The sequence below is a fragment of the Juglans regia genome, chromosome 3 (assembly GCF_001411555.2).
Source record: "Juglans regia cultivar Chandler chromosome 3, Walnut 2.0, whole genome shotgun sequence".
Taxonomy (NCBI): domain Eukaryota; kingdom Viridiplantae; phylum Streptophyta; class Magnoliopsida; order Fagales; family Juglandaceae; genus Juglans; species Juglans regia.
In genome coordinates, this window is record NC_049903.1 from 17,398,792 (window position 1) to 17,410,561 (window position 11,770).

Below are 11,770 nucleotides of genomic sequence, written 5' to 3' on the forward strand. Positions count from 1 at the left end.
TATGGCGCAACGAACAGCAATAAATCTTGTTTTTAATTGCATACTCTTTGATTTATTATCTAAATGTGTTGTTTCTTATCTAAATGTCTGTTGTTTCTTGATTGTAGAAAGGATCATTCCTAAACTCTATATCATTATTATTATTATTCTATAATAGCTGTAAGCTTATTTGAAAAAAAAAAAAAGAAGACCTAATCGAATGCCAATACTTAAAGCAATCCAATGGGGGTGGCAGCGTTGGCCACCCGTACCTACCGGATCACCAACGGGGTGCCCGAATTTGTTTATTTGTTTATTTTTTTGAATCAAACATTAATTTCGTTACCTTTCTTAATAATTTCATTTTTTAGTTTTAAAGTGTTTTAGTGACTTCTTCTTTTTTTAATCAAATTTCATAATAAATCGTTATAATTTATTAGTTTAGAAATCTTTTAATGTTATTTTTCAAAATGTAATTTTATACTTTTTAGAATTGGAAAATGTTTTTTTTTTTTCAAAAAGAAGATGACAGTACTCCAATTTTATTAATAAACTCTCACTTGTGGTGGAAAAATACTGTAATTATAACATGATACTTGGGGGTTACAATAACACCAAAACCCAAGCATGCAAAAGACACTAAAATTAATCAAAGAACAAAACAATTACAAAGACAAACCTAAAAACAGAATAAACTCCAATAAAGATGTGTAACTAACCTACACTTATTTTCTTCTCAAATATGGCAAACTGCCCTTATCAAGTCTTAGGAAACCTCTAGCCATCCATGGAAGATCCAAAGCAGAAGAATAAATAACATTACTCCCTTTAGCACCAGATTTAGCCAAAAAGTCGGCAACCGCATTGCACTCCCTATAGATGTGTCAACATGTGAAACGAATCTGACCAAGAAAGCTCATGATTTCTTCCCAGTAGTCTTATAGATACCACAAACCACATTCTATTTCCAATCCAGTCAATAATCAATTTTGAGTTCATCTCAATCTCAATAGCATCAAAACCCCTATGCCTAACATTTCTCAAGCTATAAAGCAAACCCATAACCTCATAATGGTTATTAGAGCAGCAACCAATAGGCGCAGAAAATCCCGAACGCAACTCCACATCATGATTACGAATTACTCCTCCTACTTTTGATGCACCCGGATCTCCCAATGAGCAACCATCTACGTTAAGTTTTCACCAACCAATCTTTGGTTTCTCCCACCGCACAATCTTTCACCTCTCATACGAAGCCTCGGGATAGGAAGGTGTAAAGACTGCAGCAACTCCTGATCCGTTTTACTGAAATTTGTTTGATCTTTAAATTTTAAAGCCACAGAGGACAACCAATATTTAATAGAAATCCATACCATTTCAATAAATTCAAAGGAGCCCTCCATCCAAGCCTTACATCTCCTCCACCATAAACACCATGTGATAATAATAGGAAGGATACAAAGAATTTGTCCACTACAAGATGAATGTTTGGCCCGCCAAAACCAACACTCTACCCGCTCTTTCCAATTTCTACCGATCAAGTTTGGCATGCCTAAATGGAGACAAGCACGACTCCAAATCTGTATCGCAAACTCACCCAAAGCAAGCACATGATCCTGATCCTCATAGTCACCCGAAGTACAACAATCACACTTTGAAACCAGAATAATACCAACTCTTCGTAATCTATCATCTACAGGAAGGCAACTGTGCATCGCCTTCCACATCAAAACAGACATTTTTTTGGGAATAAAAGGGTGCCAAGCCCAATCCATCCACGGAATCGTAGGTGAGTGAGTACAAAGGCACTCCCAAGCACTATTAGTGGAAAAATTACCATCCACCTTCGGTACCCAAATAAGAACATTCTCACCATTTTTTAACTTTTCCAAATTTTCAATCAACATATCTGTTTTTCCAAACCAACCAATCTTTGAAAAAGATTAATATTCCCAACCTTCCCCAGATTTACACTCCACCAATGTTAAAGAAGGAAGGTCCGTAATGATCCGTCAGCCTAATGATCTGTCAAAAAGATAAGTTTTCATTTTTAACCCACCACAAGGAGTTTTTTTGCACAGATGGAAAACTTTTCATAATCATAAGCCAAAACTGAGTTCCCTTACGACGATCAACTAGCGATATATGTTTCGAACCCACATATTTAGTTAAGAAAAATTGGGACTATAGAGATTTACCTTGGAGAAGATTCCTAGCAAGCTTCATATGGAGAGAACTTAGAACTTCATGAAGGTTCCAAAGACCCACACCCCCTTCTAAAACTGGTTTACACATCTCATTCCACGAACACCATTTCCGTTTTGGCTTGCCTTCCCGAACGCCCCAGAAAAAAGTACTCATAAGCCACTTGATCTTATCCAACACCGTGTTTGGCGTAGATAAAATTGATAAGCAATGAATCAGAATACTTTGCAAGACATGTTTAAGTTAAAGGAGGCGGGCACCATTTGAAAGCAATTTAGCTTTCCAACCCTCTAGTCTGCTTCGAGTTTTATTAACTAAATCATCAAAATGCCGCGTCAACAAACACCCATAAATAATGAGGACTCCCAAATATGTAAAATGTAATTTACCTTCAATAAAACATGTTAGGCACAAGAGCATACATTGCCTTGCCAACATAATTTTATGAGAGAAGATAATCGAAGATTTAGCCTTGTTGACAACCTGACCCGACCAAGCTTCATAGTCCTGCAAAATCTACATTATAGCTCTCATAGAAACTTTTCCCCCATTAGAGAAAATAACAATATCATCCGCATATAATAAATTAGAGATCACAGGGGCGGCTCTTGGATGAAAAAAAGGCTGAATTTTCCCCATAGCAACCTGATGTTTGATCAACCGTGAGAAAATCTCTTCCACAATAATAAATAAATAAGGAAAGAGGGGATCTCCTTGACACAAGCCACTACCACCCTTTAAAAAACCTTTTGGAACGCCATTCAGAACAACAGAGTACCACGGGGTGGAGATGCATTGATTAATTAAACTACAAAGTGAAGGAGAAAACCCAAAGGATTCTAATACATGAAGAAGGAAGCCCCAATCAATGCTATCATACGCATTTGCCATATCAATTTTAAGCACTACATTTCCCCCCACGGGTTGGTTTATTGAGTCCATGGATCAATTCTTGAGTCAGGCTAATACTCTTATAAATACTTTGCCCTGGGATAAAAGTACCTTGTTCGGGAGAAATAATAGGAGCAAGCAATGGTGAGAAACGATTTACAAGGATTTTTTAACATACTTTATAAATGATCGAGCAAAGGCTAATATGATGGAATTTATCAAAGCTTCTCGGATTTTCTACTTTTGGAATAGCACTAGATAGGAAGCAGTGTAAAACTGAGGCAACACACCACCCCTAAAAAATTCAGCCACAGCTTCAATAACATCATTACTAACAATGTTCCAGAATACTACCTGCATTGATGGATGCTTGGTCGTAAGGGTCCTCAACAGGGTCACTAGCTAGAAAGTTCCTTTGAGATGGGAGAGAGAGCTTCGAGATTAACTCAGTTATATACTTGCAGGAAAAAACAATAGATGTTGTTGACTTAGGAATGAATTCTCCATGTGCACCCCCTGCATTGTTTACTACTCTTGTTGAGACTGGAAATGAGAGGACTTGTTTGTGTCTATATCAGTACAACATATGTGGCCTCGAAAACAACCACTACACACTGTTGCTATCCTTTTAGAATTCCACACTATTGATCTTATAGTTAGCTTTCTGTTTTAGGAAGTTAGTTTGTCCCGTCTAATGATAGCTTTCTGTTTTAGAAAGTTAGTTTGTCCCGTCTAACGAATAACACCTATATCTATCTTACATCATCTTCATGCCTTGATTGGCTTTTTGGTCTGTCTTGCCCTCCAGCTGCTAGTAGTTCCATAAGTAATGGGTTCCGACCCTTCTTTACAATGTGCTTATCTTACTTATTTACAGCTCTTATCGGCTGCTTTATAGCGTTCCTGTCATATGAAATGGTTGGGCTCCCTAGGCCTAAATTCTTCATTGCAATGGTGTAACGCCTCAATGGAAGGCTCAAACCACATGGCCTATACTCCAAAATGACTAGTCAATAATACAATTGGAGCCCCATTGGAACCTTATAAAGAGTAAGAACTTCTCCTTCCCAAGTAATGTGAGATCCCATACACCATATACCCTCATCCATATCATATGAGGTATCACTGAGACGCCCCCAAATTCCGCTTGACGGACTTTTGAAGCTTCGAGATATGCAACACAAGGTTACCTGCCCCCGTTCACTACATATAAGATGCAATATTCCTAACATGCATCTAGCATTATGCAATATTCGTAGCGGATAATTTTTTTTTTTTTTTTGGCAATACTATGCACCAAACTGAAATATCCCAAATACGTAAAACATACTTCATACATAATGACGTACTAAACAACTGAGATCACTACACTAGTCCAAAATGGTTGAGTGTTGGAGATTGAACACCACAAATACAAGTAGTAATGAGGTAACTACTGTACTACCATCTACGTCACACCATTGTTTAGTCGATCATTTCCAGTTGGTCGATTCTCGATTTTCCTTCAGATCCTGTAACAAAATCTACCATTCGGGGGGAATGGTAGTTGGGACTACCACAGTGAGATTTGATTACAAATCTCAGCAAGTTAACAGGAAACTTCCACACAGGTTAATGATGCATGCATGGCAGTAAAAGCATGAATGCATAATCAAATCATAAGTAATCATAGCATAACTTGACATACAACATAACATAACTGGCATAACTTAAACTGAAACTAAAGTTTAGCATGAATGTGACTTGAAACATAACATGGACTTGGAACATAGCATGAACGTGAACTTGAAATATAACATGGACTTGAAACATAACATGAACGTGAACATGCATAATTTGAACATGAACTTGAGCATGACATAACATAAATGTGAACTTGGAACATAACGTAAACGTAAACATAACATAACATGAACTTAGAACATATTCTTGTCTCATGGGATTACCATGATTGCGTGAACGTAAACTTGAACATAACATAACGTGAAACATGACTTGAACTTGGAATCATATTCAATAGACTTAATCATTAAAATGACCATACGGGTGCTACACAGGTCCCCTTGAGCCGTGTGTCCCTGCCGATTACCGCATCACATCACAGGTTTCTATACCAGTTGTGAGTGCGTTAATACGTACTCCACAGTTATTGTGGCCCCACGTATTCTACGTGTCACAATTGTTGTGTCTCACATAGTGTATACTCTACAGTTGTTGTGGCCCCATACTTCATGCTCCACAGTTGTTGTGGCCCCATGACTTATTTGTTTGTGCCACACTTGTTGTGGACACACGTAACATAATGTGTGGCACTATCGGCACTAGTGCCTGGCTCGCTCTGGTGACCAGCTAATTAGGCCCCATTCGCAACCTGTTGACTGTACTTCGTCAACCCAGGGAATTTTACACCTATTTAGATACTCCAACGTGAACAAAGGAGTTCCACTACGATATTACCCCATCCTAGTGCTTAAGGTCATGATTGACATGAATATCTTAACTGGAATACATGACATTTCGTAACATGACGTAACATGAACGTGACATAAAAGACAGAAGTCCTGACGTAGCGTAACGTCACATGAACTAAAACGACAGACATGACATACTTCGAGGCATAAATGTAACAAATAACATTTCATAACATGGCATACATGTAACATGCAACATTTCGTAACATGACATACCATATAACAGACAATATTTCTTGACGTGGCATAACATGTGACAGTGAATATTACGTGACATGAAATACATATAATAGATGGTATACTTAACATGACATACTTGCAATGTATAGCAATGTATAGCAATATGTGACAGAATATCTTGTGTAACAAATGAATAATTCATGACAGAATAAATTATGTGTAACAGATAAATATGTAATGACTTGGCATGGCACATATGATAACATGCATAATACACTTTAGTTCCCTTACTTATCACTCATACACATTAAACTGATAGTAAGTTAAAAGCTAACTTACCTCGATCTTCACGTTTCGAGACAAACTCAAGTGCGATCACGAGAAACTGAAAGTAGCGATTTCTAAAAATTAGAACTTAGTCACTAACAATTAGGAATCTGGAAAAATATCAACTTCGAGTAAAATTACTATTTTACCCTCTACATGTGGAAAAATGACCATTTTACCCCTAACTTAAGGATTTTGCATCCTAACTCCAAAAATCACCAAAATTTACATACCTTATGTAAATTTTGTCCTAAACTCAAATATCAATTCAAAAAAAATTAAAACTAAACAAAACCATTAAAACTCTATAGGGCTTAAACTTACAAAGGCTATTTCCTTTGATTTTTTTTTTTTCTTTTTTAATTCTTTCAAATTTCAAAACTCATGATTAAACCAAAATTTTTCTTCTACTATACTCATAACATATTCCTAAGAATAATCATGCTTTGAATCATAAACAAAAGTCATCAAAATCACTAAAACCATACTTGAACTTTTTGATTTTTCTTGTAAGTTCAAAACAAAATTTTGTTTCTAACTTGTTTTGATCAACCTCTTGATCCATGACTTATAAAGAAGTGATCTTCAAACCAAAACATCACATGGTTTAGAAAGGTTTCCTAAAACAGATCCAAGCATCAAACTCAAGATCACATAGTTAAACATCACCCAAAACATAAATTTAGCCAAGAACATCATCACTTTGGCCTAACCAAATATCTGAATGCATAAAATTTCATATGTTCGAAAATAACATCAAATATCTTCAAAATAACATTCTAACATGTATATAAGATGCTTAGGATCTTCCAATAAAAATATCAAAGCCATTGGAATAAGATTAAACCATAAAAGATTTAAACTTTCTCAAAACAGAAACTGTTTTTCCACTTTCAGTTTCTAAGTTTCAAGACCTATGAAAATATTTCACCAAAACTTTTAATCATGCAACAAATCCTCAACCAATAATCATATACACATGTTAACAGTACTCCATAAAAATTTCGGACCAAGATCTATTCATTAGCTTGCTCAAAAACTCCAAAATATAACACACTCTCCAGTTTATCGCCCAGAATGACCTTTCTGGCGTCTAAACAACTTTTGATCAATCAAATGATCTCCAAATGGAACAAATAACATATCCACGTAAACTAGACTCCAAAAAAAAGAACTTTTATGAAGGAAGCTTTGCGAGAAAACACTTACAAAAGCTTTGAAACAGGCGTTCAAAAGAGGTACGAAAAACTGTCCGAGAGTGTCTTTTGTGTTTTATGAAGGAAAAGTGTAAAGGAGAGCTGCTTTTCGTGGGAAGTGGACTGGAGAGCTTCTTACACAAGCTATGTAAAGTGATAGGACTGAAGGAATGGTTGAGTGTTGGCCTTTTCTTCTCATAAAAATCAGACCAAGATCTTTTCTCAAGGTGGAGTGTGGGAGTGAAAGAGTGAGGTGGCCCTTAAGCTTTGTCTTTCAAGAACCTTCTAGGCCCTTCTTGTAAAGATCTGGCCAGCCAAGTGGGGGTACAAAACTTAGCCATGATGGGCCTTAATGGGCCTAAACCGAATGGGCCTAAATTTTGGGGTTTAAAAAGGGTTTGGGTTACTATCAAGTCCAAATCCAATATCACTTGGTCCAATCAATTTTTCAAGGTTAACAAGGTTGGATAATGATGTTCTAACACAAATTTGAAGGATTAATAGCATGTGAAAGTGATTTAATCAAGTGATTAAACACAATGCTAGAAATCGGATTAGGAAATGTTTAGAGGCCAACTTTAGGGTTTTGGGGAAACCGTTTAGAGTTCCGATTTCAACAATGATTTTGGGTTTTCAATTGGATTCCCACCATTTAGGATTTTACTAGGATTGAAGCCCTCTTCGATCTGGCACAATTTGGTTGAGCAGATGAAACAAAATTTTGCTTAAGTGACATGATTTCACAGCTTGGTTCCTTCAAATCCATCAAACGCTCCTCATGGCGCCAAGTGTATAATATTATTCACTAAGTGTGGCTAAGATCTTGCCAAGTGTCCAAATAAAATTTCTCTAATCTAATTTGGACATTCCACACTGATTTTGAAACACTGCAATTGGTGCGCTTATCGAGATTACTATTCACTCTGAAAAAGTGAATCATAAACTTAATACTAAATATTTCTAAATATTCATATTAACCTACAGTGAAAATATTATACTGAAATTCAACCTCGAAGTGCCCTTAAAAATAATTTCACAATTTCCAACAGACGTTTCGTCCAGAATTATGAAAATAGGATATTGCGCCATAAAATTCTAAATAATCCACTGAGTCTAATGGCGTGGGCCATAATGCATTCTGACACTTCTAACCACTTCAAATAAATAAAACTTATATTTCTAGCACCACAGTGAGTGATAACACTGACTATGTTGACAGACTAAAACCTATGCGATTGGTCGATTCGTAAAAACTTATGGGGTTTTCATGAGATTCCTAAAGTCAATAGAAATTCCACCAATGAATTTCTAGCGGGCTGTTACAATCACAATCTACCACCCTTAAATTCCCGACGTCCTCGTCGGGCCTGTCCATTATAGGTGACATAACTCAAGTCCCACAATTCTGGTTGGGATAGGCTCTGATACCATTTGTAACGCCCCAATGGAAGGCCCAAACCACATGGTCTATACTCCAAAAGGACTAGTCAATAATACAATTAGAGCCACATTGGAACCTTATAAAGAGCAAGAACTTCTCCTTCCCAAGCAATGTGGGATCTCATACACCACCTACCCTTATCCATATCATATGAGGTATCACAAATGGCTTAGTCCAAGTCTGCTAGAAATACTAATTAGCAAACGATTTATTAAAGCATGAAAGACTGATTTGGTATAACGTGGTCAAAATAGAGTGGGGAGACCAAGTAAGAAGAAACGAACTTGATATTGCTCGTAGGTTTGGAAGTGGAACTGCCTTTCTTGAGAATTAGGTTGTTGCTTCCAGAATTCGACCTCCATTGATGGATGCTTGGTTGTAAGAGTCCTCAGTAGGGTCACTAGCTAGAAAGTTCCTTTGAGTTGGGAGAGAGAGCTTCGAGATTTACTCTGTTATATACTTGTAGGAAAAAACCATAGATGTTGACTTAGGAATGAATTCTCTATATGCACCCCTGCATCCTTTACTAGTCTTGTTGAGACCACGGAAATGAGCGGACTTGTTTGTGTCGATATCGGTACAAAGTTTGTGGCCGCCAAAACAACCACTACACACTGTTGCTATCCTTTTTGCATTCCGCAATATTGATTTGCAAGACAGCTTTTTGTTTTAGGAAGTTCATTATATCCAATGAATAACACTTATATCTATCTTACACTATCTTCTTACCTTGACTTGCTTTTTGGCTTATCTTGCCCTCTAGCTGCTAGTGGTTCCATAAGTAAGAGGTTCAACACTTCTTTACAATGCACTTATATCTCACTTGTTTACAGCTCTTATAGGCTGCTTTGTAGCACTCCTTCAAATGAATTGGTTCAGCTCCCTAGGCCTGAAATTTTAACTGCAATGGCTTAGTCCAAGTCTGTTGCAATTGGAAATTCATCAGATAAATTTTGGTTGTTGTAGACCCCTCCAGCTCCACTAGCTAGTCTTTCCTTTTTCATTGATCTTCTCCCTCTCATTCTCTCTATTGAATGAGCCGTGGATGAAATCTTTTTTTATAGGTAAAATGAAATTTATTAAACCACGTAATTAGGCATAGCTCAAGTACACATGGAGTATACAAGAGAAAACACCTAATTACAAGCTAAGAACTAGAAAAAGCAACATAGAAATCATGAAAAGAGGACCCACTTAATACAATAGCCGATGCCTAAAGTAATAATATATGAAAGAAAAAATCTCTAATCCCTCCCAACGAGTGTTCTCTATTTTTGAAACAACGGCCATTGCTCTCATTCCAAATACACCATATAAGACATAAGGGAACCATCTTCTAAGCACGCATGGCCTTGCGGCACAAGGTTGCGCGCGGGCCACACTGCCCATTTGCGTGCGCACGGGCCTGCGCACTGGGAAGCACATGGGCGTGCGGCCCGCTGATGCGCATGATTCCGTTCGCATGGGCGTGTGGCCCGCTGATGTGCGTGATGTCGTGCGCATGGGCGCGCAGCCATGGCATGAGCATGCTAGCCTCGCTAGCCCGCATGCTGGGTGCCCCGTGAGTGCCATCGCGCGGGCTAAGGCATGCATGCATGCATGCTGGGCACCCCGTGCGTGTCACCCCACGAGCCAAGGCATGGTTGTGGGCTAGCCAAGGTGCATGTCCCCACCATGACTAGGGCTTGTGCGGCATCTCAACGTGGGGGTCTAACAGAGATGCCTTCCATGCCACAAAGTACATTTGTTAAAATCCATTAGCTAGCTACTTACATAATGAGCAACTTGCAAGAGGATCCAAGATTTCCTTCAAGTGTCTAAAATGAACTCAAATAGGGACTTACAAAGAATGGATATGCCTATCAAGACTGACACAATAATTAAAGGGTCATGCTACTCAGCCCCCAAATTGACACCTATTTGACAAAGTTTTTAGTTTTTTTTTTTTCATGGGGAGGTCTCAATTACAGCTTGCACACTCAATTTGACAAGGCGAAAACCAGATAAATGAAAGCCTTAAATTACAATTAAACCTTAGTTTTAATAATATAAATCTCATATTGAACTTATCTGTGATATGAATTTGGAGATACAGCAACTTAAATGCTACATTATTTCTTTTTATCGGTAAACTAGTTTTTATTGATCAAAATAGTAGGCAAGAGCCCAAGTATACGGTACATATACAATGCCTAAGCGTGCTAGTTTAGTGATACAAGGCATTCATGAAAGGTTATGTCATGAAAATCAATTACAATCGACCAATGAAGTAATGTATTGAAAAATAAGTTTCTAAGCTCATCCGTTGATCGCTCTTGATATTCAAAACATCTTTCATTCCTCCCCTCCAAATGCACCACCATAGGCATATTGGGACCATCTTCCATATTGATGCAATTTGAGAGTTGCCCTGAATGCCTCTCCAAGAAGCTAGGGAGTCGCTTACCCTTTTGGCATCATCCAAGCTAATCCCAACCGAGCGAAGACTTCATTCTACAAAGTCATGGCAATCTCACACTGTAGTAGATGGTCAACAGAGTCTCCGCTCCTCTTGCACATACAACACTATTCCATGATTATGATTTGACATTTCCTCAAATTGTCTAGAGTGAGGATCTACCCCAAGGAAGCTGTCCATAAAAAAATGTTGCCTTTAGAGGTGCCTTTGTCTTCCAAATGCTCTTCCATGGAAATGGATTTGTGTTGTGATTGATCGTGGCTTGGTAGAAAGAGCGTAATGTGAATATTAATTTCTTAGAAGGGCACCAAAAAATCTTGTCTTCAACTCCTCCGATCTTGTGCATATCTGAGGAATGTAACATTCCATCGGGGAATACCATTGGAGATGATTAATAGGTTCGCAATCGAGGCTTCTTTCATTCTTGCTAAACCATAAACTTGTGGATAAGTTTCCTTGAGTGCCCTATCGCCGCACATACATCATGCCAAGATTTGACATTGGCTCCGTTACCCTAAAATGGATATTACTTGCATATGTATCCCAACCTCTTCTTATATGCCCCACTCCATAAGGCCCACCCACCTCATTAGAGCACCATCCTCCCCATGGTTCCTCATGC